Source organism: Aethalodelphis obliquidens, unplaced genomic scaffold (genome assembly GCF_003676395.1).
Source record: "Aethalodelphis obliquidens isolate GAN/ISIS:26980383/991018 unplaced genomic scaffold, ASM367639v1 scaffold20, whole genome shotgun sequence".
Taxonomy (NCBI): Eukaryota; Metazoa; Chordata; class Mammalia; order Artiodactyla; family Delphinidae; genus Aethalodelphis; species Aethalodelphis obliquidens.
In genome coordinates, this window is record NW_020837964.1 from 17,258,137 (window position 1) to 17,285,510 (window position 27,374).

At 42.9% G+C, this 27,374-nt stretch overlaps 1 long non-coding RNA gene across 1 annotated transcript in view; it reads right to left on the bottom strand.

The window, feature by feature from the left end:
* Positions 1 to 10,163, bottom strand: part of LOC113627135 (uncharacterized) — a 55,594-nt gene extending 45,431 nt beyond the window's left edge. Inside the window, exons 1-2 of the long non-coding RNA XR_003435443.1 lie at positions 7,503 to 10,163; positions 3,461 to 3,535 (exon numbers count right to left, since the gene is read on the bottom strand). This is a non-coding gene — a long non-coding RNA (uncharacterized LOC113627135). The remainder of the gene's footprint in view (positions 1 to 3,460; positions 3,536 to 7,502) is intronic.
* Between the last annotated feature and the right edge of the window lie 17,211 nt (positions 10,164 to 27,374).

The following is a 27,374-nucleotide window of genomic DNA, read 5'->3' on the forward strand; positions in this document are numbered from 1 at the left end:
AGGTACGAGTATCACCCCCCACTTTACAGAAGAAGAAACTGGCCACCAAGAGGGTCCTTTCAAGGTCATGGTGGAGTCAAGGTTTGAACCCAGGAGACCAACTAGGAATTCATGCCTCCAGCCACTACCTTCTTTGAGAGCAGGGCCTAGATTATTAACATTTTAATACACCTTATTTTGTAGAATGGTTTTAGATGTACAGAAAAATTATGAAGATAATACAGAGAGTTTCCTAATTGTTCTTACTAGGACTTCCAATACTATGTTGAATAACAGTTGCAAGAGTGGGCATCCTTGTCTTGCTCCTGATCTTAGAGGAAAAACTTTCAGCTTTTCACCACTGAGTATGATGTTAGTGGTGGGCTTGTCATACATGGCTTTATCATGTTGAGGTATTTTCCCTCTATAACCACTTTGTTGAGAGTTTTCTTCATAAACGGATGTTGAATTTTGTCAAATGTTTCTTCTGCATCTGTTGAGATGATCACATGGCTTTTATCCTTCATTTTGCATCCCTGGAATAAATGCCACGTGATCGTGGTGTACAATCCTTTTAATGTATTGTTGAACTCGGCTTGCTAATATTTTGTTGAGGATTTTTGCATTTATGTTCATCAGGGATATTGGCTTATGCTACAATTACCAACATTCTGCCACTCTTGCTTCATCTATTCCTCTACCCACTTCCCACTCCTACTCTCTTCACTGCTTTTCTCTTACAGCCTCCACCCCCCGCCTTTTTTTCTGGGGAGAAGTCACACATATTACAATATGCAAATCTTAGGCTACACAGTTTTAACAAGTGGGCACAGCTGCATAACACACACCCCTTTCATGATAGGAAGCATGTCCATTCCCACTATTTTTTTTTAAAGTTTATTTATTTTTGGCTGCGTTGGGTCTTCGTTGCTGCACGCAGGCTTTCTCTAGTTGCAGCGAGCAGGGGCTACTCTTCCTTGCAGTGTTCAGGCTTCTCATTGTGGTGGCTTCCCTTGTCGTGGAGCACGGGCTCTAGGCACGCGGGCTTCAGCAGTTGTGGCGCACGGGTTTAGTTCCTCTGAGGCATGTGGGATCTTCCCAGACCAGGGCTCGAACCCGTGCCCCCTGCATTGGCAGGCGGATTCTTAACCACTGCGCCACCAGGGGTGTCCCACCCCAACTATTTTCTGTCCTATTTTCTAGGACCATCCATCCCCCCCCCCATCCAGAGATAACCACTGTCCTGATTTTTTCACCTTAGGTTAATATTGCTTGCTCTGAAACGTCATGCAAATGGATTCATATAGTTTGCACTCTTTATTTCTTCTTTTCTGGCTTCTTGCACTGTGTATAGCGTCTCTGAGGTTCACCCACGTTGTTGTGTGTGTCGGTATTGTATCCCTTTCTATTGCCAAGTGGCACTGCATTGAATGCATTTGCTGCATCTTGTTCATCTGTTTTCCTGTTGATGGGCATTTGGACTGTTAACAGTTTGAGCTGCTGTGAATAAAGCTGCTGTGAACATTTTTGTCCAAGTCATTTTGGGGTGTATGTTCTCATTTCTCTTGGATAAAGACCTCTTTGTATGTTTCTGTATCCATCAATGCTGACGATCTAGTCAGTACTCAGAAAAAGTGTGGTAAAATGAACTGAGTCGTGGAACTAAGAGCTGCGAGGTGGCAATAATCAACCGTTTCATATAGTAAAGTGCATTTCATATAGTAAAGTTCCAAAGTTGAGGGTGAATGCCAATAGCAAAGGCTGGATAAAAAGAAAGGACATCTGAGGTAGGGACTGAGTGATTCAGTCAAGAATTTTGAAAAAGAACAGCCTTTGAAGAAGAGCCAAAACGTAGAGACAACCAGGAGACTTCCTCCTGCAAGGGACGGAGACTTCTCTCCAACATGCTGGCTGGACTGGAGTCCTGCAGGGTGTCTCTGCTGGGGTCAAAATGGTGCACTTGGAGCAAAATCACGACGCCCAGAGTTTGTTAGTGAGATTCTTCACGATGTTTTATATCTTGCTGAAGAGCGTTGATACCCTTTGTTTTGTCCTCCCTAAATCCACTGCTGAACTGCCACACTGAGAGACTTTGTCCTGCCAGGGCTAGTCCAGAACAGGAGACCATCCAGCAATCTTTTCTCCTTGGCGCTGGGAGATGTTTGTGTGTAGCTGGGAAATCTGGGCTCCTGCCATTAATTAGCGATGTGCGCCTTTGTCTCCAAAGTTCCTTCCAGCTCTGAAATATTACAACCTGGCAACCGTACTTCTTTTTTCAATACATATTTTTTCTTATTACAAAGGTATATGAGTTTACCATAGATAGATAGAAAATATAAATAACAGAACCGAAGAAAATATAAAATCACTCACCATTTCACCACTCAGTGCTGACTCTTATTAACCTTCGCTCATTCATTAACACATATTCATTGAGTGCCTACCATGTGCTGAGCAGTTTGAAGTGTGTCTTTCTAGACAATTTATATTTTAATGAAATCCTCCTGCTTTGTAACCTGCCTTTCACTTAATAGACAGTGGTGAACATAGTCTCATGTCAGTAAATATTTTTCTACAGCCTTCCAGTTTTTCATGTTAATAAACACTCTCAGAGCTAGATTTTGAGAACCGTTACTTTAAGATAATTCCCACAAGCAGAACTCCCAGGTTAATTAGTAATCACACTTATGAGGCTTCTGGCAGGTGATGCCAAAATAGCCTGCCTCCCCAGCCTCTCTTTACATCTATCCACTCAGACGTATGCACTAAAAAGGGTCCAGAACCGCGCTGCCCATTACAGCGGGCACTAGACATACAAGGCTGCGTATATTTAAGTTAAAATTAATTAAAATAAACAATTCAGGTCCTCAGTTGCACTAGCCACATTTCAAGCACTCCACAGCACATGTAGCTAGGGGTTACTGTAATAACACAGAAAACATTTCCATTACTGCAGAAAGTTCTACTGGACATCACTGGTCCAGATGTGATGTTTTATTGATGTTAATTATTGTTATTTTGGGGTACAGCAATTTGGGGTGATTTTCCTTTTTATTGCATTTCTTGACCCCTTTATTTATTTTTTTGGCCGTGCTGCATCGCTTGTGGGATCTTAGTTCCCTGACCAGGGATTGAACCCAGGCCCCAGCAGTGAAAGCACCAAGCCCTAACCACTGGACCACCAGGGGATTCCCTCGTGGTCCCTTTATAATGAGCATTTCTCAATTATTGTTTTACATATATCATGTTTAAAAGCTTTCTCCTCTTTGGAAAGGTGTACCTCGTGCCCACTGGCCCCCCGTAGATATGTCTGATTATGGCAAAACTTCAGAGCCCTTATGTCTGGTCATTGGGTTTGAATTCTAATTTCCAAATTAGAGCTCCAAAAAAGTTGAACTAAGAATCTCTATTCAAATTTACTTACATATGCATAAAGAAATTCTGGAAGGATACAAAAAAAAAAATTAGGAACATTACTTACCTAAGACATGCGGAGTGGGTGTCTTTGCAGATGAGGACAAGAATGGGAAGGAGATTTTCCATGTGAATGTATCACCTATTTAAAAATAGATTAAAAATAAATTTAAAATATATCTCATTAAATTACACAAATAGCATATGATTGTAAAAAAAAATTAATAGTAGACAGTAAAATTCCTTTCCCCGAAGATTATTAATGGCAGGTTTGTGAGAATCCTTTCAGACTTGGGTCCATTATGAACAATCACACATAATATCTTTTTTATATGAACAGGATCACGGGCACTTACGCTCTGCAGCGTGCTTCACACGTCTCTAAAATGTTATTCTGTCAGTGTGCTTTCATTCCTTAGGCATCACCAGAGTCCTACCTCCTTTCCTGTTGATGACAGCTGGAAAAAGTGGGCTTTTAAGGCTCCAGGACTTTTTTCTCTTATGTCTCCAGGTGGCCCTTGATAACACCTCCACGTCTCCTTTGAAAGCCCGTGTGTCAGACCCGTTTCCAGATGACGGCAGAGCTGGCATCAGTCGGTCCAGGTCAGTCCGATCCTCACGGACGTTGCAGCTTCAGTTTTCTTACATCTCACCCTCTCCCTTCCTCAGGTGTCTCCTTGTCTGCACCGTTCCCAGGCAGCAGGGGGTGAAGGGAGTAAGAGCATTTCCAGGTGGAGCCTCGGGGCAGGGAAGAGGCAGGGACATGGGGCACGACTCACCTCCAGGTCCCCTTCTTCTTCTCCAGGCAGCCAGTAACAGTCCCCTTGCTTCCTCCTCTTTTTTTTTCCTTTGTTTGGCTGCGTCGGGTCTTAGTTGCAGCACACGGGGTCTTTTGTTGCAGCACGGGCTCTTTGTTGTGGTGCACGGGCTTCTCTCTAGTTGTGGCCTGCAGGTTTTCTCTCTCTCGTTGTGGTACGCAGGCTCCAGAGCACGTGGGCTCTGTAGTTTGCGGCACGCAGCTTCTCTAGTTGAGGTGCGCATGCTCAGTAGTTGTGGCGTGCGGGCTTGGTTGCCCTGCAGCGTGTGGGATCTTAGTTCCCTGACCAGGGATAGAACCCATGTCCCCTGCATTGGAAGGCAGATTCTTTACCACTGGGTCACCAGGGAAGTCCCCTTCTTCCTCCTCTTGTCCACCCCCAGTTCCAAATCCACTTGCAGCCCCTACTGTGCTGGACACATTCCTGAACCTTACTTGCATCTTTTTTTGCAATTCTGTGATGGGTTTCCCACATTGACCTTGGAGAGTCCGTTCCACACACCTCCTTGGGTGCATCCTTGCCCATATCTCCCACAGGAGGGGAATAAGTGAGTAAGGGGCATTTCCAGAGGACTGGGTGGGCCTGGAGTAAGTGTGGAAAAAAGTGGAGATGAAAGGTATGAGTCACCTACAGGAGTCACTGATGCTCTTGGAAGTCGCCCAATACCTGGACCTAAGAGAGATGTGTGTGTGTGTGTGTGTGTGTGTGTGTGTGTGTGTCCCTTCCCCCAGAGGCCCAGTAACTCGCCCAGCTTCAAAGACTCTGAGCCTGGCTTCACAGGGGCTAGGGTTGGGGGGATGGGAAGTGCCTGTCAATGGGTACAGGGTTACTTTTTGGAGTGATGAAATGTTCTGGCTAGTGATGATGGTTGATCTGTGAATATATTAATAATCACTGAATTGTACACTTTAAAAGGTTGAATTTTATGGAATGTGTCTCAATAAAAAAGTAATTTAGAGGGTTGCAAATCTATTGAGATATAATTTACATGCACTAAAATGTAAACTCCCATCTTAATGTAGAGTTCAATGATTTTTGACAAGAACCCCCATGCCGCCACCACCACTGTAATCAAAATATAGAACATGTCCATCACCCCAAAAGTTCCCCTGTGCCCCTTCAGCATTTTTTTTCAACACTGAATAGAGTAGAAACTATCAAAATTCATCACACATAGTAAAGCGTACTAGTTCATAAAATTTACATTGTAGTTATATTTAAAGATATACACACGGGTTTCCCTGGTGGCGCAGGGGTTGAGAGTCCGCCTGCCGATGCAGGGGACGCAGGTTCGTGCCCTGGTCCGGGAAGATCCCACATGCCGCGGAGCGGCTGGGCCCGTGAGCCATGGCCGCTGAGCCTGCGCGTCCAGAGCCTGGGCTCCGCAACGGGAGAGGCCACAACAGTGAGAGGCCCGCGTACCGCAAAAAAAAAAAAAAAAAAAAAAAGATATATACACACACATTATAGGGTTGTGATATGAATCACAGTCAAAAGGACTGAAAGTTCCTATTGAAACATGCACCATGGAAGGTGTAAGGGGGTCGTGGCAGAAATGTTATGCACTTGCTCTGAGGGTTGCTATGCGGCTGGGCTCTCTGCTCAGCACTTACATGCATCATCTCATTCAAGCCTTACAGCCACTTTCTATTATGTGCCTCATCACTCATTCTGCAGATGAGGAAACCAAGGCTTCACGATCTCTGCTGGAAGCCAGATCTAATTTCAAAACTTACTGCCCATAATGCCTCAGTTTTCTCTTTATGGGTTTATAATTCCAGCTGAAATGTCAAATCCTGGAGGATGAAGACAGTATCTGTCAACCTCAGATACTGTCATTCAAGAACAGCAAAACAATAAGAAGACGAAGAAGAGAAAAAAAAAAGAGGATACAGTCCTCCCTGCATGGAGCTTGCAGTCGAGTCACAGGTGTGCACACCCACCAGAGAGCTTGAAGCACCAAAGACACGAACATAGTGTCATGTTTCTCTTTGTAACCCTGCGTATAACCCTGGGTGTGATGGGCTGGTTTTTCCTGTGTCCAGTTGCTGGGAATGTTGCCCCAGCCTTTCTCTGAGACACTCCTGGGCAGTCAGACCAGGTGGACCCTGCAAGGGCCATTCCCTTCTGGGTTGTTCTGGAAAGCTCAAGACCTGAAGGAGTCCTCGTGACACAAAGAGTCCTGAGGGTGCAAGGACCCCAGACCAGGGGTCTTGCTGGAAACACTGGAGCCCTCCAGAGCCCTCCTACCAAACACTGGCCGCAGAGCAGCAGGGGCAGGATTACAGCATAGAATTCAACATTAGGGTTTTTGTCCCTGAATTGCGCCTCCATGATACACTGGTAGCCACCATCAGTCTCTCATTTCGAGAGAGTCAAGCCAGATGGCATAAATCCTACCTTCCAGTTAGCCCTAATTGATTTCACCCTTATTGATTTGTTGCTAGTTAATGAGCCTGTTTATCTCAAGACCCAAATCCTTCTTTCCCCCTTAGATACTCTGGCATCGTTAAATCTTTTAAACATTAGGAAATGTCTTTATTTTATTATTTTTAGGGAACGTCTTTAAATGCTAGTCTTGGACATCACTGTATTCAGCACACTGCATATTCTAGAAAAGTCAGGGGACCCCCAACAGAGACCAGTTTTACATCCAAGGAGTAGCTAAAACCCTGGAGTCTCAAGGTTACTAGGGCCTTCTCAGTGTGTTCACCTGGGATGGTGTGGAAAGACTTGGAATCACACAGACCTGGATTTGGATCCCAGCTCTGTCACTTGTTAGCTGTGACCTTGGGCAATATACCTAACCTCTCTGAACATCAGTTTCCTCATCTCAAAAACAAAACAAAACAAAAACCCCAGGAGCCTTGTAGGGTTACTGTGGGATTAGATGAGATCAAGGTATGCAGTAGGCACCTAATACATACCAGCTCTCCTCCCCACCTCCTGCCTGCCAAGGAGATTACATTCTACAAAGACAAAAACAGCCAAGCAACTTTCTGTAAAGGAGGATTTATATCTTCGTTCTTGTTTTTCCTGAAAGGGCACGAACAGGAAACCTTGCACTGGTAAGAACACCCTAAACTCTGGTCCTTCCACGCAGTAAAGTAAGGTTCCCACGGGGTCTTAACCGCCGTGCATTGTCATATATTATGTGTGAACCACATAATATATCATATTATGATATGAACCATATCATATTATGATATGAACCAAGTGTGTTCACTGGAAAACGGTTGTCTTGCCATCTGTACGGCCACCAAGAGGTCCGAGCCACCATCTCCCACTCACCTGGATCATTCGTCAGCCTCGTACTTCCGCTCTTGCTCTCCCAGAAGACACTTCTTTCCACGGAGGCGGGTTCTCAAAATGCAAATCCAATCACATCAGACGCCTGCTCCACACTCTCCGTTGTCTTTTCCGCAAAGCCCGAAGCTGTCCATCCGCTGCCTACCTCTTCCGTCCCAGCCCCGACCTCCCCTCTCCCGGAAGCTGCACCAGCCACACATGTTTTCCTTGTCCTCAAGCAGCCCAACTGGTTCCAGCCTCTGGGCCTTTGCAGCTGCTCCCTCCACCTGGAGCTCTCCTACTCCTCCCAATGGATGCTTCGTTTTCAATACGCAGGTTTCAGCTCCAAGGCACCTTCTCAGAGATATCTTCTCTGATCATGTCCCCACCGCCATCACATCCATCACTTCACCCTATTTTATTTTCATCCTTGCACTTGCCGCTAACTAAAATTCTCTGGTACCTTGTCTGTCTGACTCACCGTGCACCCCGGTGCCTAGAACAGTGCCGGGCACAGGACAGGGATGTAATTCGTGCCTGTTAAATAAGTTAACCCAGGGAATTCCCTGGCGGTCCAGTGGTTACGACTCCAAACTCTCACTGCTGAGGGCCGGGGTTCAATCCCTGGTCAGGGAACTAAAATCTCACAAGCCACGCAGTGAGGCCAAAAAAAAAAAAAAAAATTGTCTTGCCATTTACAGTATAAATCAATGATCTTTGGGATGGTCTCTCCTCATATTAGAGCTTCTAGTGTGTAAGTGTCTAGACAGTCTTTTATTTTTGGCATTTTTGGCAAAGTGACTTGCTTCTGGAATTTAACAAAACCAGACAACGCCTGTCTCCCTAGTCTCATCCAAAGCTGTGCCACCTCTTCTAGAATCTGCCGAGACTCTGGCTGCCCGGCTCCTCCATAATAACCAGGCACAGATGAGACAGAGATTTTACAAATCCCACTGGAATACTCTGCTGCCTGAAAAATTGAAGCACCAGTGGACTGGAGACTTGAAACTGGAGACAGCCCAAATCCAGCCAGAGTCCCTGCTCCTCGGTGGGCTGTATACATGAGATTAATTCAGGCAGGAGCCAGGCAAGAAATGCTGGCCCCTGAGGACGGCTGAGAGGGAATTTTAAGATCCAGATGGAAAAGAAAGCTGGGGCAGGGGGTGAGGGGTGGTGGGGTAGGGAGGACCCACCCCCCCGCAACCCAGGGGTTCTGAACCTGCTAGGACTGATATTAAATATTAAATTCGGGGTATTTATGTGCATGTGTATGTATGTACATTTTGGGAGGAGGGTCCATAGTTCTTACCAGAGTTGCAATAGGGTCTATGCCCTGAAAGGTTAAGAACCATGGATCTGGAAGGCATGCAATTAGGTTAGCGAATCATCATCCTAAACATGACCTGAGCTGAGACAATCACGAGAAAGGAAAAGTGCTTTGTGCTCCAAAGAAAACAAAAGCTATTTCCAACAGGAATTGGCTGTCACATTCTCTGCACTTGGAAAAAAAATCAACAGAACATCCGCCCAGCCTGCCCAAGGCCCATCCCTAAGCCCAGGTCTCCGGGGAAGGCTTCGAGCCTTTGTTTTCCAGTCTGTGGGCAACTGGCTGGGCAGAGAGCCAGAGGGGAGAGACCTTTATGGAAGAAAATACAGAAGCGTGCCATGTTGTGTGGGCTAGAAGCACCCGAAGGTGCTGACTGAAAGTGATGACTGCTACCGCAGGACCCACTAGGTGAGAAAGAATGTGCTAGTTGAGATTAAGTTCTCTCCTGACCCTTTGACTTGGCTCCAGCCACGATGTTGGGCCTGCTTTTTCCTCTGGGTGCCCTGGGCACCACAGTATTCATCACGGGCCTCAGTGCCTTTCTAAGATTTTGGACCCTTTAGGGGTGGCAAGCCCACTTTTCTCCCTATGGCCACCCCAGCTATCAGACTGGAGCTCCTGCCTATTTAAGGCTATGTGTCACATCTGGTGTTCAGAAGGGACACTCCCTTCCCCTGCCCTTCTTGCCTTTGTAAGGGGAGGACCTGGGACGTGGCAGAAGGCCCAAAAAACGCTGGAAGGAGCCCCACAAGCAGGCGGGCGGGCCGGGAGCCAGAGTGCTGTGCCAGCACTTGGTGTAACCTCCAGGGAGGGTGCAGTCCACACACGTCCTGGCTTCTGAGAGGCAGGCACTGGGTGTCAGCCCGCAGCCATCACCTCTCCTGCTCAGCCTCTCCATGAGCCCCGTGGAGTCTTGCTCAGCCTTGTTGTTCTTCTGCGTTTGTATAGGTTCTATCTTTAATATATCCCAGCGAGGTCTCTTGATTTCCTCCCCGAAATCTGATTCTCCTCCAAGCTTCCCCATCTCAGCCTATGGCACCTTCATCACCTTGGGACTCATCCTTCAGGTCCCAGCTAAACAGCACCTCCTCCTTGGAACAACCTTCCCAGGAACCAAATCTAAAGGTCCGTCCCCCTGCCCAGCGCCACCAGCCACCCCCCGCAAGATGCCCTCCTTCATGTCATTCTGTTCGTTGATCACGTTTATATTTACATTTCTATTAAGATATAATTCACATACCGTAAAACTCGCCCTGCTAAGGCACACAATTCAGTGATCTTTTTTTTTTTTTTGCGGTACGCGGGCCTCTCACTGTTGTGACCTCTCCCGTTGCGGAGCACAGGCTCCAGACGCGCAGGCTCAGTGGCCATGGCTCACGGGCCCAGCCGCTCCGCGGCATGTGGGATTTTCCCGGACCGGGGCACGAACCCGTGTCCCCGGCATCGGCAGGCGGACTCTAAACCACTGCGCCACCAGGGAAGCCCCCAGTGATTTTTGGTATATTCACAAATTTGTGAGACCATCTTCATCATCTCAAAAAAGAACCCTGTACCCATTAGGCTCACTCTCTGTTTTCCCTCCTCCCAGCTCCTGTTAAGCACTAATCTACTTTCTGTTTCTATGAATTTGCCTATTCTGGACATTTCATATAAGCAGAGTGATGTGTGACTTTCTGTGTCTGGCTTCTTTCACTTAGCATAACGTTGTAGCATATATCAGTGTTTCATTCCTTTTTATGCTGAATAATATTCCATTGTAGGTACAGACCACATTTTGTTTATCCATTCATCAGTCGATGGACATTTGGGTTGTTTCCACATTTTGGCTATTATGAATAACGCTGCTATAAACATTCATGCACAAGTTCTGTGTGAACATATGTTTTCAATTCTCTTGGGTACATACCTAGGTGTGGAATTGCTAGGTCACATGGTAATTCTATGTGTAACTTTTTGAGGAAGGATTCTGTGTTTTAAATGTGTGTCCCACAGCACTATACAGTACTTTCTTTATCTAGTAGCCCGAGGTATGGGCATCTGCATGGAGAAAAACCCACACTGACAAGGATGTGGAGCAAAGGAAGTCTCAGACATGGCAGGTCTTCTACTTACACATCCAAGAGACACCCCTGCACATATGCACTAGCATATACAAACAAGGATGCTCCCAGTCATACTGTTGGCCAAAAATAGGAAATAACCCAATGTCCATTCACAGTAGCTTGCATAAATACATTGTGGACTATTCATCAAAGAAAATAAATGAACTACAGCTACACATCACAGTACGGATGAGCCTCACAGTGTTGAAAGAAACAAGTCACAAAGAGAATATGTATAGTACAATTTCATTTATATAAAGTTCCAAAACAAGTAAAATGAAATCATGTGCTTTAGGGACGCAAATGTGGGCAGAAAAACTATTAAACGTTATTTCAACCAAAAAACAGGATATTGGTTACCTCTGGCAGGGAGAGCGGGAGGGACACAGGAAGGTCTTCTGAAGGGCAGCCAATTTTCTAGTTCTTGTCCTGGGTGATGAATACACCAGGGTTCACTTTGAATTATTTTTAACTGTACATAGGTACTTACTTACTCACTATTCTGAAAGTTTCATTTCACAATTCAAAGAAGAGACAGGGGACTTCCCTGGTGGCACAGTGAATAAGGATCCACCTGCCAATGCAGGGGACACAGGTTCAAGCCATGGTCCCACATGCCGCAGAGCAACTAGGCCCGTGTGCCACAACTACTAAGCCCACGTGCCACACTACTGAAGCCCACACACCTAAAGTCCATGCTCCACAACAAGAGAAGCCACAGCAATGAGAAGCCTGTGCACCGCAATGAAGAGTAGGCCCCGCTCGCCGCAACTAGAGAAAGCCCGTGCGCAGCAACGAAGACCCAACGCAGCCAAAAAATAAATGAATAAATTAAAAAAAAAAAAAAGAGAGAAGAGACAGAACCCAGATCTAGGGGTCAGGACACCTGGATTCTAGATCGGGTTACCACCAAAGAGCTGTGTGACAGAAGAAAAATTATTTGTCTCTCTGCCTCGACTTTCTTATCTCTAAAATGGTAATGATAATAACAACTGACACTTGTTCAGGACTTACTGTTCCCAGGTACCGTGCTAAGTGTTTTCACATGTGTCATCAGTTATTAGTAATACATCCCATGAGCACAAGAAACACATAACTGAAGCCAGCTTAGGCAAGAAGTATTACATGGTTGCAGAAATGGCCTCTAGAACCTAAAGGCAGGGTGCAGTGGGGAACAGACTCTGGGGACTCTGTCTTTTATTGCTGCTTTTCCCTCTGGAACTGTTGCATTCTTCTCTTCTGCTATAAACTGGTTGTTTTTGCATCTCACAAGTCCCAGGTTTATATCTTCTGCATTCAAAACACCAGCCAGACTAAGCCTGGCATCTCTCAGTACAAATTACAAAGTTCGTTGGGAAAAGAATTCTTACTGCTTTAGTTTGGATCCAGCCTCTGCTCTGATCCAATGAACTGTGGCCAAAGGTCAGTCATACCACGCAAAAAGCCTGCCAGGGACGAATATCATGAAACTGGGGACTATGGATGGCTGGCAGTTCAGCCCATGGAAATTTAACTCTGTAGAGATGTATATTCCTAAGATCGCAGCTCCTAGAACGGCAGGGAGAGTGGAAGAACCGACAACCCAACATCAACTGTTACTTCATCTACGCTATATAACAACCCAGTGAGGTACTGTGAAAATCCCCCAATGTATGGATGAAGAGACTAAGAATCAGATTAGAGTCAGGAGTTTCCCAACAGCAGCGCTGTTGACATTTTGGCCTGCACAGTTCGTCGTGGTAGGGAGCTATCCTGTGCACTGTGCGATGTTTAGCAGCATCCCTGGCCTCTACCCACTGGATGCTAATAGCACTCCTCCAGTTGTGACGATCAAAAATGTCTCCATATGTTGCCAAATGTCCGCCAGAGGTGAGAAACACTGACACAGGCTGAGTAAATTTCACGACACCGCTCCACGGGTAAGACAGAGACAGGATTCAAATGCAGGTCTGTCTGACTCTAAAGGCTTCTTTCTCAGTCACTGTCTCTCTCATGATCATATCTAAATTACCTACCTCATAAGGTTTAGCGAGGATATATTGAATGTGCAAGCGCCTTGAAGAGTTAGGGGGAGCAGAAATAAATTATGTCTCCACATTCTGATAAGCTTCCAGTTCTGTGGATCAACGTGACCCCTCAATCAGGACAGGGCTCTGCAGCGCTAAGGAATCTGAATTCCATGGGTCTGACCACCAACCAGATTCCCCATTTAGTATCGTGATGTGATTACTCTCCAAAGCCTCTCCCTCATGAGGATTGACATTCCCAATGACTTGCTATCCCATGTCCAATTCCACTCTCCAACCTACGATTTACGGTAACTTTTCTTTTTTCCTTTGCTTTTCTTTTTTTTTTTTTTAACAGTAACTTTTCTTACCTGGTTTTCCTCTAGTGGTGCCAAGTCTTTTTCCAGATAATTTGGTCCCTAAAGCCTATATATTCTTCTTCCACAAACAACTAACTGAACATATTCCATCTCTTCCTCCATGAAGTAGAGGTCTTAACCTAGGCTGCCTGAGGTTCCGTGGTGCATTTACCAAACTCCAGTGGTTTCCCTGGAGTGGACCCTCCCATAACTAGAACGCCTGAGAATGTTGCTTGACTAAGCCCTACGTGGACAGACGCCAGCCTGTTAGTTTTCATTTTGGTTTGTTTCTTTATATATTTATTAAATTTAATTATTTTTGGCTGTGCCAGGTCTTAGTTGCGGAGAGCGGGCTTCTCTCTAGCTGTGGCGCATGGGCTTAGTTGCCCCGCGCCATGTGGGATCTTACTTCCCCCGCCAGGGATCAAACCCACGTCCCCTGCGTTGGAAGGCAGATTCTTTACCACTGGACCACCAGGGAAGTCCCTTCATTTTGGTTTGTAATAGTCATTGTGACTGAATTCTAAAAATGATGAAGTCCTTCATCTGCAAGGCAGTGAGGCCCTCCCATCGGAACCCTAAGGGAAAACATTTTGGCTGACATTAGAGAAGGCTGGCCACACACTAGTGACGGGTTCTTTACAATGAGCTTCCGTAAGTCTATCAAAGAAAGCACATCCCTACAGCTGAGTTCGGCTGCCGAATAAAATGACCAGGATATGTCATTCATATCCTTCCAGTCAAGATATAAACAGTCTGTTTGGAGGTCTGGTTACAATATAGTATCTTTTGGTAAACTTTTTTTTGTAACTGAAGTATAACCGACATGCAGAAAAGTACACAAATCGTAAGTCTACAGCTCAATGAATTTACCCTGAAGTAAACACACCCATATAACCACCACCCAGATCAAGAAATTACCAACATTCCAGAAACCCCTCTCAGGCCCCCTCCCAGTCACTATCTTCACCCTCTCCTTAAATGTAACCACTCTAATTTTAATCTTATGACCTGCATATTTTTTGTGTATCTGATGGCCCAGATAATTATCTCTGGAGGCCAGAGTTAATCAGAAGCTGGAAGGACTGTTTCCCTATGTGTCATTCCTCTTAAGAATAGTTTATCAGGGCTTCCCTGGTGGTGTAGTGGTTGGGAGTCCGCCTGCCGATGCAGGGGACACGGGTTCGAGCCCTGGTCCGGGAAGATCCCACATGCTGTGGAGCAACTAAGCCCGTGCGCCACAACTACTGAGCCCGCATGCCACAACTACTGAAGTCCATGCGCCTAGAGCCCGTGCTCTGCAACAAGAGAAGCCACTGCAATGAGAAGCCTGCACACAGCAACGAAGAGTAGTCCCTGCTCACCGCAACTAGAGAAAGCCCGCGCGTAGCAACGAAGACCCAATGCAGCCAAAATGAAAGAAAAGAGGAAGGAAGGAAGGAAGGAAAGAAAGTAAGTGCATGGTAAGAATAGTTTATCAGCAAGGATGCTTCCAGCTGCAAGTAATAGAACACCCAACTCAAATGGCTTAAACAATAAGGAAATTTATGATCTCCATACAAATGGAAGCCTGCTGCAGGGTGTGCTTCAGAGTTCATTGCATCAGCAGCTGGAGGCAACAAAGTCTCATGTTCTCTCATTCTCCACTCAGCCACCTTCGCGTTTACTTCATTTCAGGCTGGAAGCAGGGCAGCCATAGCAGTTATTTCTGTGGCTCTGGAGAGGAAATTTCTTCCAGAGGTTTCATGCCACTGGTAAGAATTGGGTCACATATGTAACCATGTGAAATAGAACTGTCCCAACTGTCTCAGACTTACCATCTGGGATAGGATGGATGTTGAGAAGCCCACCCCAGTGCTCCCTACAGAAAGCCACAGAATAAAAACGGAAAATGTCTGGCTCCTCTAATGTATAAACATGCTTTATATTGATAAATGGTAACAAGGGTCATAAACAGGGGAGATTTGTGGCTGAACATACTGTTGGAGATTCAAGGTTAGAGGTAAGTAACTCTCTGGGAGGAGAGAATAAATTGACCGTGGCAAAATAAACACAGCCACTCCTGTCCCCCGCTCCCCTGAACGTCAATGATCCTTCCTCTCTGAATTGCCCATTTGGGCACTGAGCCATAAACACATTTAACGTTATTGGGATAGTGTCTGTTACCAGTGATGTTAAGCACAGAACATTATGTTTCAGTATACTCTTAGTATACAAATCCTACCCCTTTACAAATCACATGATGGCAGGCAGGGCACATGGAGCCTGTCATTTATTTTATTTTAGTTTAGTTTTTTAAATTTATTTTTGGCTGCACTGGGTCTTCGTTGCTGCACGCGGGCTTTTCTCTTGTGGAGAGGGGGGCTACTCTTCATTGTGGTGCGCAGGCTTCTCATTGCAGTGGTCTCTCTTGTTGCAGAGCACGGGCTCTAGGCATGCAGGCTTCAGTATTTGTGGCACATGGGCTCAGTATTTGTGGCTTATGGGCTCTAGAATACAGGCTCAGTAGTTGTGGTGCACAGGCTTAGTTGCTCCGCAGCACGTGGGATCTTCCCGGACCAGGGCTCGAACCCCTGTCCCCTGCATTGGCAGGTAGATTCCCAACCACTGCGCCACCAGGGAAGCCCAACCCCGTCATTTAAATGTTACAAAGTGAGTCATGGCTCTTCAGAACACTCCAGTTCCTTCAGTTACCTCAATGATACCCCAGCCATTCAGTCCCCCTAGATGTTTGAATATTCTCTACAACACCAATTTTTGAATAAATATGATAAATACGAGACTCATATTAATATTCACTTGTTACAGTAGCTGGGAATGTAACAGATTTACATCCCTTTTTTCAATGTGCTAGTCACATATTATTCCAACACAGATGAATACCTGTTGGTGAAATCTATCATCAAAGAAGATCTGGGTAGGTAAGCTATACACATCAGTGAAAAACAGTCACAATAATGGGAGATACAAGAGTGATATTTTTATGTTAAGTGGTAAAACATGTATGTCTGTGGATGATAGGACAGATACATTTCAAAGATAAGGTATTAATTACACTGTATATGTATATACATTTTATATACATAAGTGTATATGTACTAATAATTTTATATTGTTTGAAAAAAAGGTCTCCAAATAATCATTTATAGTGGATAAATACAAAACTGATAACATTCTTAGCACCATCAAGAAACAATGAATACAAGGGTAATTCCAACTGAGGAGTAAAAAACCCAGCATATCCTTCAGAAAAATTTGCCACAAAACTAACTCTTGAGGAAATTTTTCTCAAAGATGTTTCTAAGTTTAATTGCTACTATATTTTACAAGGCAACATATCAGCACAAATATTAAACTATCTAATATGCAAAGTTCTAATATGAGAAAGTACATCACTATAACGCACTAGATCTCAATGCGCCTACACACCCTCATGTTTCAGAAAATGTACTTTTTTTTTCGGTATGTGGGCCTCTCACTGTTGTGACCTCTCCCGTAGCACAGCACAGGCTCCGGACGCACAGCCTCAGCGGCCATGGCTCACGGGCCCAGCCACTCCGCGGCATGTGGGATCTTCCCGGATCAGGGCACGAACCCGCGTCCCCTGTATCGGCAGGCAGACTCTCAACCACTGCGCCACCAGGGAAGCCCAGAAAATGTACTCTTTTTACTAGAGTAAAAATATAATATCCTGTGAGTATCAATCATTTTAGTTGCATTTTTGATTTCCAACAGCCATCCAATATCCCCTGGATGTCTGAACATTCATTCTTGTTAGAATTCCAGTTTTCTCAAGAATGACACGAGGCAAATCTGTTTTACTATTCCCTTTTATGTCAACTGGGAATGTATCTTATTTATAATCCAATATTACCCCAGTTTGCTTTTTGGTACAGGTTAGGCCATTTTGAAAGAAGTTGAATATGTCATGATGCCAAGACCCAATACAGTCAAGGATCTTCTAATGGGGACATGAAATGTTAGGAAAAAGCCTCTGTTAATTTGCTCCATAAAAATCATATCAAGGTTGTAGAGATTTTAAGAGGAATGCTCTTTTCCTTCCATACCTGCAGAGGGCACATTTTCCACTTCACTATTACTCCACCAACCAGTCAAATGTATTCTGAGCATCTACTGTGTTAGAGCACTGTACTAGGTACAGTGGAGAAACACAAAATAATGCCCAGTAATTGCCCAATCTCTGTCCTCAAAGACACTCCACTCTAGCTGGGAAGATTAACAGAGGGACTCGTCTGGTGCCAAAGAATGAAAATGGCCATAAGTGTGTGCCAGGCACTCAGAGAAGGGAATAGTGAATAGTGAACTGGAGTGAGGTTTCATGGAGAAAGTGAGACTTGGGTTGGACTTTGCAGTCCAGGTATGATTCAGCTAGACCACCATGATAAATATGCTGCCTATCCACTGCCACTCTTCATGCTTGCCAGTGTGGCTCCACTTCCCACTGAGCTTGGATCAAACACGGTGCTACATAGGGAGATCAGCCCGGTGCTTTGTGACCACCTAGAGGGGTGGGATTGGCACGGTGCAAGAGGGAGGGGATATGGGGATATATGTATACATTTACCTGATTCACTCTGTCATACAGCAGAAACTAACACAACATTGTAAAGCAATTATATTCCAATAAAGATGTTTAAAAAAAAAACACACAGGCAGTTCTACAAGCAAACAGTCTAGTCAACTGCAATCAAAACTCAGGACCAAAAAGAAAAAAAAAACTCAGGACAAAACCCATTTGGGATGGGTGGGGGTGTAAGTTGGATATTACGGCTCATGGAAAAGAACTCTGAAGGGTACAAGAGACAGGGAAGGGCAAGGTGGAAGCAGAAGACAGTAGGAGGAGTGGCCGGCTGAGAGCAGATTGTCTAGGGAGGTAGTATTGGGTCAAATCATAGAAGATATTGAAAACTAGGCAATTCTTGAATAAAGAATGTGCTTAAGAAAGAATAACTTGGAAGGAATATGCACAGCAGATACAGAAAATGACTGGGTACATTCTGCTTAAAAAAAAAAAAAAATCTCATTTAGAAAAAGCCCAAGCCTCTGAACAGACTTATGGGTGATATTTTTAATTTTCATGAACAAGAGATTTCTTAAGTATCCAGAATTCTAGCTTAGAAAGCATTTTCTTTCGGAAAGCATTGTTCCACTGGGTTCTTATTTACAATGCTGCTGTTGAGAAGTTGTGATATCACTTCCTGATTCTTCCAAAGTGATCTACTTTTTCTCTTTGGAAGTTTTTAAGACCATGGTTCTCAACCATCACCATGCATCAGGTTCCCCTGAAACAGAGCTTTTGTTTTAATTGATCTGTGGCAGGGTCAGATATTAGTATTTCTTTCATGTTCCAAGGTGATTTCAAGATGATCCAAGATGTGGCCATGGTCAGTGGTTTTGGATTTTCTTATCCCTTCTGTTCTGAAATTCCACAATGATATGCCTCGGTAAGAGTCATTTTTCATTATTGTGTTGAGCACTCAGTCATTTCAACCTCAAAAATCATAATTTGTTCGGAGATGTTTTCTTTACTTTTATTTATTTTTTGGCCACACCTCTTGGCTTGTGGGATCTTAGTTCCCCGACCAGGGATCGAACCTGGACCACTGGCAGTGAAAGTGCCGAGTCCTAATCACTGGATCACCAGGGAATTCCTTGGCATGTTTTCTTGTATTATTTCTGCAATAGTTTCTTCATTTTTCACTTCTAGATGTCCTCTTAATTGAGATGGGTATCTCCTTGTATAACCTCTCATTTCCCATCTTTTCATTTTTGTTCTACCTTGTGGGAGATTTCCTCTTTTTTATTTTCCATCTCTTCTACTGCTTTCTTTTTTTTATTTCTGCTCTCATTAAAAGACTTTATTTTGGAATAATTTTAGGCTTACAAACACTTGCACAGGTAGTCCCCTAATGTTAACATCTTACATAATCAAAGTACAATTATCAAAACTAAGAAATTAATGTTGCAACAATGCCATGAAGTACAGACTTCATTTGCATGTCACAAGTCATTCCACTAATGTCCTTTTTCTGGATCTAATCCAGGATCCCACACTGTATTTGGTGGTCATGTCTCCTTAGTCTCCTCCAGTATGTGACAGTTCTTCAGTCTTTCCTTGTCTTTCATGACCCTTGACACTTTTGGAGAATATTGGTTGAGGGTTTTGCAGAGTGTCCATCAATCTGGGTCTGTCTGATATTTTGTCATGATTAGATTGAGGTTACGAATTTTGGGGAATACAATAGACAGGATATGTTCTTCTCAGTGCATCATTTCAAGGGTACATGATGTTGATGTGTTATTTATTACTGATGATGTTAAACCTGACCAACTAGGTTAAGTCAGCCAGCTTTCTTCACTAAAATTACTGCTTTTCTCTTTGTAACTAGTAAATGCTTTGGGGGAGATACTCTATGTAAATATCGTTTCTTCTTAAGCTTTTGCCTACTAATTTTAGCATTCACTAGTAGCCTCAAATTTGTAATTTCTAGAATTCTTATCCTCTGTCCCTTTTTTTTTTTTTTTTTTGTGGTATGCGGGCCTCTCACTGCTGTGGCCTCTCCCGTGTGGAGCACAGGCTCCGGACACGCAGGCTCAGCGTCCATGTCTCACGGGCCCAGCCGCTCAGCGGCATGTGGGATCTTCCCGGACCGGGGCACGAACCCACGTCCCCTGCATCGGCAGGCGGACTCTCAACCACTGCGCCACCAGGGAAGCCCCCTCTGTCCCTTTTTAAATAGCATCCTTGGTTTGTATTCATGGATACAATATCATCTTTCTGAAGTTGCAAGTTTTGTTTTCTTTTCTTCTGCATTATTTCTTCCCCTTTTTCCTATTTGTTTTGATCTCTATCTTTTGTACTAAAGCTTCCAAAAATGGTTGATAGCCCTTGGCTATCTGTTTATATTTAACTGTTAAGGAAGGCACTAAAAACCTTTTTGCATGCTTTGCATCCGAAGAGCTTATTGAAGGATTTCACTGCCAGGTGACCTTGTGGAAGCCACCAGGTGTCAGTAGCTGTTGACCTTTTCTCTAGAACTGGTGGGTTTCTCCAGAGAGAAACCTTCCTAACCGCTGCCTGGGGATATAATCTTGACTGTTAGTATTCTACAAGCCAAGGGGGTGCAGGTGGGGAGGTATCTCAGCAATGAGTATGAAATTCCACTTAATCCCCACTCACCATGGCCCTCAGCTTTGCCTTGTAATCTCACATCAAGATCATCTCAGTTTACTGGCCTTCCATCTTCCAAAAATTTCCTGAGATCTTTCACTGACAGAGGTGTACTCTCTTATTCACTTTGTATCTTTGTTTATTATTACTCTCATCATTTATGTGGCTTTTGGAAGGGAACAGAGATAAGTTTGTCAAACTACTATGTTCAATCTGAAGCCCCTTACTGTTATTTTTTTGGGGGTGGTCAAAAACCATCAATATTTATTAAGTATAAAATTCTATGAACCGAAAAATGGTACAGATGAACCGGTTTGTAACTCAGAAATAGACACACAGATATAGAGAACAAATATATGGACATCAAGGAGGGAAAGCAGTGGGTGGGTGGTGGAATGCATTGGGAGATTGGGACTGACATATACACACTAATATGTATAAAATAAATAGCTAATAATTGACATATAACATTGTATTAGTTTTAGGTGTACAACATCATGATTTGATATATGTATATGTTGCGAAATGATTACCACAATAAGTTTAGTTAACATCTATCACCACACAGTTATAAAAACTTTTTCTTGTGATGAGAACTTAAAAAAAAAAAATTCTATGAACCAATCTCCCATACAGAAGAATTCCAAATGGTTTATGTAGATACCCCACCCTCAAGGAGGTGGAGCAAAACTCCCTACTCCTTAAGTGTGGGCTGCCCATAGTAACTTCCTCCTAATACGAAACAGTATGGAAAGTTCCTTTCAAAGAGTAACTTTATAGAAAAGAAACCTAATAAACACCTATAATGGAAAAGAATCGGAAAACAGAATATATATATATATATATATATATATATATAAAATCATTTTGCTGTACACCTACAAACTAACACAATATTGTAAATCAACTATACGTCAACAGCAAAAAAAACCCTAATAAACGCTACCTCATCCTTTTGATCAAGGTCAGTCTCATAAATCGTATTGATAGTATATACCCTTGATACGATGCAATAATAACAAATTATATCTAGAGGCTTCCCCCACCCCAACCGAACCTATAACCTCAGTCTAATTATAAGAAAAATATCAAGTTCCAATTGAGGGCATCCTACGGTGTACCTGACCAATACTCCTCAAAACAGTCAAGGTCATCACAAACAAGAGTCCGAGCAACTGTCACAGTCAAGAGGAGGCAAAGAAAACATGATGACTAAGTGTAAAAGAAGAACAGGAAAAAAGACATTAGGTAAAAACTGAGGAAGTATGAATAAATTGTGGACTTTGGTAATAATGTACTGATACTGGTTCATTAACTGTAACCAATGTACCACACTAATGTTTAAGATGCTAGCAATAGGGGAAACTGGGTGCTAAGTTTATGGGAACTCTCTGTATTATTGTCATAATTTTTCTAAATTTAAAACTGCTCTAAAAATTAAAGTTCATTTAAAATATTTCTATGAAACCAATAAACACTGGCAGCTGAATTTATTTACAGAGAAAACAGAATGGGTTTGTGGGGATGCAGGAGTCAATGAGGTTTTTCGGTTGTTAGTGATGTGGGCAGCATTGGGATACATCTCAGAATTCTACTTAGGAGTCCCAGATAATTCAACAAATTTGGCCAGGTTGTTCGTTCAGACACAGCATGATAAACCATACTGAATCTGCTTAGCCCTTCCTATGGCCCAGCATAAAGCAGGGCACCCTGAGGGATGCAAAGACGCTTCCTTCAGAGGTTGTATAGTACATTAATGAAGACACTTAAACAAAATACACAAAGTATGTGATAATAGCATCTGCCTTGGTTATCTGCTTCCCCTGTGATCCACCCTGCCATTCAAAGCTGAGGAATGGGTCCCCCTGCCCTTGATGGGATCAGAAATGGATACTCTTGACACTGTCTAGCCAATTACATTCTCACTTCTAAGAATTAATTTCCATAAGAGGTTTGGACTGGAAACTAACGTAGCCACCTTGATTCCTATTGGTCTTCTGACTCCTGGTCCTAGTTCTCATGAGGTCCAGTTGTACTTCCTAACCCTGAGTTCCATCAGATGCTCATTCATAACTGATTCATAACAAGTTAAGTTCCCTTTTACCTGTTAGCTTAAATAGGTTCCTTACTTAGGTATCTTATTCTATGACAAAAATAATGAGTGTGTATCTTTTTAAAGTAAAGAATATTTCTTCTTTGCAAAGAGACTTAGCACAGAATAAAAAAATGAGTCTCTGCCCTATGAGAGCTTAGGTATACTTGGAGAGGCAGAACCCTTTGTTACCAAGGCAGGCATTTTAAGGTCAGGTAAGCTGCAGAGGCCACTGTAGTTAGGATATGTTTTAGAAACTAAATCTGAACTAGCTTAAGACAAAAAGCAAATTTACTGACTCATACATGAAAGGTCCAGTGGTAGACTTTTAGCCCTAAATGAAGGTTAATAAAGATGTTCAAACAGAACTGCACTAGTTTACATGCATGGTCTGGCTTAAAAGCAAATCAGCTTAATTTCTTCCAAATGTTTTCCACAACAGGCTAGTGGGTACATTTTTGGACCATAATACTTAAAAATGAAGAGAAGCGTGGCTAAGGTGTCACTTATTAGTAAACCATGAGACAGAGTATACAGTTTAAAGGGGCAAGATGGAGCAGAATGAGTGTAGGAAAAATCCAAAAACTAAAAACAAACAAACAAAAAACACCTAAAACAAAAGATTCAGAAAAGAAAAAGCAGGTCACATTGGAAGTCTTAGAAAGCTCATTTACCTGTGCTGCTCCTTATTAGATTTCTTGGGTAATAAATCAGAGTGGGCAGGTTTGTGAGAAGATTCGTTTTTATTGTGGACATCATCCTATTGTTTTGTAAGTAATGCCACCTCCTTTTCTGAAAAACTTCGATGAGGAAACTAGAAAAAAAAAGATCCCAAAAGTAAGCTTCTCTAAAGAAAAATGAAATTCAGGAACCTGGGTTTAAAAATTTTTCTCTTTCCAGGTCCATGGTGTTTCAGTCACAGAGATTAGAACCAGGAACAAACAATAGGAAACGGCTCTGAGACTGGCACTGATGGATCAAAAATGCCACTTGTCACACTTGTAACAAACAGCATTTGTATTTGCATTTTATTTGTTTCTTAATTTAAGGTAAGGTGTTTCTTACCTTAAATTTACATAGTTGAAATGACAATCTTCGACCTCAAGTTTTCAGGAATCAACCAGGATTTGTCAAGTACCTGCTAAATACTCAGCATCAGGAAGAGTGATGTGAATTATTATGATTGAAGGTTAAACATTAGATTCAAACACTAGTAATAAGAATGGGACTTTTCTTTCCTGTTAGTAATCCTCAATTCATGTGATAGTGAAATAACCAAGCCCTAAGGAACGATGTCTCATTGCTTAGGGTGGAATGCTATCAGTATGTTTTAAAGGTAATTATACAAATGGCTTATTTACCTTGTTTTATTAACATAGTCACTAGAACTTCGATCTCAATGTTTAATTTTCCCCAACAGTTTAGCTGTTTCCAAGAAAAACAACCATTTGAAGACTGGCATTACAGATAACAACATATTATTACCTTGAACTGGCTTCTCTTTACCAGATGGTTTCAGTAAAAACAGAACTCCAAACCTGTCTACCTGGTTGCCACTTCACATCCATTAATACAGCAAAAGTCTTGATTTCTGCCTCTCAGGATTATCAAACGCGCAACTCACGTCAAGGAAAGAGCAGCAGTAAGAATCCTGAAAACTGCAGAACCCCCCATCCAGTTACACTAAACCCAGTAGTAGCATAGATACAGGTGACTTTTATGCTTCTCAAATTCTTTTCTTCCAGAACACCTGAGAATTACAGGACCAACATTTCTATTAAAAAAAAAAAAAATTTTTTTTTTTAAAATAACTGTAGGGATTTCCCTGGTGGCAAAGTTGTTAAGAATCCGCCTGTCAATGTAGGGGACACGGGTTCTAGCCCTGGTCCAGGACTATCCCACATGCTGTGGAGCAACTAAGCCCGTGTGCTACAACTATGGAGCCTGCACTATAGAGCCCACGAGCCACAACTACTGAGCCCACGTGTCACAACTACTGAAGCTCGCGCGCCTAGAGCCGGTGCTCTGCAACAAAAGAAGCCACCGCAATGAGAAGCCTGTGCACTGCAACGAACAGTAGCTCCCACTCGCCACAACTAGAGAAAGCCTGCACACAGCAACGAAGACCCAACGCAGCCAAAAAATAAAATATAAGAGCAAAGCTAAATAAATGTAAAAAAAAAAAAATAACTGTAGTCAAGGAGAGAAAAGGAAAACAGTATCTTTATTGTGTGTAGTTCTAACAAACATTCACTGTGTGCACATTCCAGCAGAAAGAGACAAAGATCTTTGTTCAAAATATGCTGAAATAAAATAGGTAAACAAACTTCATTACTGAATACACAAAAGGAATGTTAATATTACTTGCTCAGAGGGTGAAGTCAAAAGGAAATTAAATAATCATAATAATGTTTTGCCTAAATAGCAAATGTAGAATATAGGTGTAGGCACAAAGCAGCTCCTAAAATTCATGAGTGGGATGCTAGATGTAGGGTAGGTGACTTGACAAATACCTCTCTGCTTCTTGAAACTTCCCTTTGAGATCACCCCCACAAATTCTAAACCCAAGCTCTTCCAGGGCACAACCATCAAATGTGACTAAACTTCCCATTACTTCTGTGGTATTTGGCAAAAGAACGAGATGGTTAAAAAAAGAAAAGAAAAAAAAAAAAGATCAATCTCCTGTTCAGACATGTCTGAATCCATTCCTCCTGGAGAAGGAAGTAATGAACATTAAAGTTCTGCATTTCTAAAATGGAATTTAATCAGATAGGCATCAGTTAAGATTTTAAGCATGAGATACTATGTAAGTAATGATATATCTGGCCTGTAAAGCATTTTTCACTGCTTCACTTGGGAACTGAGTATATACTCAACAATATTCTTATTTCACAACATGTGGATTTGTGACAACGGTTGAAAGAACTTTACGGCTCAAATTATAGGTTCCAATGCATTTTTGTTGCTGCTTAAGTGGTCAAATTAGAACTAAACACAGTATAAACTTTATCCATACCACGTTCCTGTCTTTACAAATGTAAGTCATTTGGAAACCAAAACCAATTCCTGAGAGACAGGGGCAGGAAATTTTGGGACCCAGCACTAACATCCCTATTTTGGGGGCACTAATTTCCCCTCATCTCCTCCTCTTGTGCTCTCCAGCCATTATGTGTACAGTATGGTGAGCAGCAGCAGTGAGCCTTCCTTGGGAATAAACAACCAAACACCCCAGAGACATCCTAGGAGGCCCGGCTGGCCAACAGGGACTGGCTCCACTGTCTCTCCAGAGGGGTTTTCACGACTCACCAATGTCGAAACTGTTTCGAGAATTCCTGTCTACTTCTTAAAACAAAAGTGCTTTTTGATGGATTCGGTTAACATACTATATTACTTTATTGTTTAGAAAAAAACCTCTGCAAACTCACACAAGCTCTACCTGGTTGTTTATGTAGGCAGCAGAATAATAGTAAATGGACCCAAAAGTGGTTTTTATAATACAAAGTGACATGATATTAGCAGGCGATCAAAAGAAGCCCTGGGTATTGGATGGATTTCATGGATGGCTGAGACAAAGTCTGAAAATCTTTTCCTCTGGCTCTGAACAAAAACAAGTCCAGATATAAACAGGAAAAGACAACCAATATGAAATAGAAAAACATACCTTTTGCATTGGTCTTTACCCTAAAAATATCAAAAAAACACAAATTTTACTTAAGAATATCGTTCTTTAACATTTCTTCTAAGCCAGATGTTTTTCATTCAATTTTGGGGACTGCCAACGCACTTTTAATTGACCCAAGTTATCTTCTGGCTTAGTTTTAGCTTGAATGTTCCCTTTCCAGCTCCTCAATACTCCTTTGTTCTTCTTTTCTACCCCAGTGTGGGCCCATGTGATCATGCAACTTAATGATTACAGCAATTATATATCAATTCTTATTCAAGGCAACCCTTCCTTGCCTTCCTGGAGGAGCATCAAGTCACACCACCTCTGTTACACAATAACCAAAGATTTTTCTTTCAAAAAATTGTCTTACACTGGCATCTTATAATACATACAAAACATTTTCTAAAGATATAAGTTTTAGGGACTTCCCTGGCGGTCCAGTGGTTGAGGCTTCACCTTCCAATGCAGGGGGTGCAGGTTCGATCCCTGGTCGGGGAGCCAAGATCCCACATGCCTTGTGGCCAAAAAACCAAAACATAAAACAGAAGCAATATTGTAACAAATTCAATAAAGACTTTAAAAGATGGGCCACATCAAAAAAAAAAAAAAAGATATGTTTAAAAAATTTACCCATATCCCTGACATATAAAAGTCAGCCAGAAAGCCCCTAAAATTTCTCCATAATGTCATAACCAAGTGTGCGATTAGCAGGTTAACATGATTTTTACAAATTGTGAATTCACTCAACTGCTAAATCACAGGATACAAGACCTGGGTTGAACTTTTTCTTAAATAGTTTGCATGGGCAGACACTGGTGTGCTGTGTAGCTTCCTGTCCTGTCAAGTGCCTGGCAAGCAGGAATAGGGGAGGATACAGAGCAGTGCCCATGGTCCCTCCTGGACCACGCTGCTTCCTGCTGCATGTGACGATGGCTCAGAGTAGACTGGTCATCCTCAAAGGATGGGAAGAAAAATCACCACAGTTGTCGGCAGAAAACTCCCAGTGGACGGCCTCCTCAGGTGCTTCCACGGGGGGGAAAAAAGCAGTCGGATACACCAGAGAAAGTCCGAACCAAGGAGAAACAGTAACATAACTCTAAATAATAACCTTCTCCTCAATGAAACAGTCATCT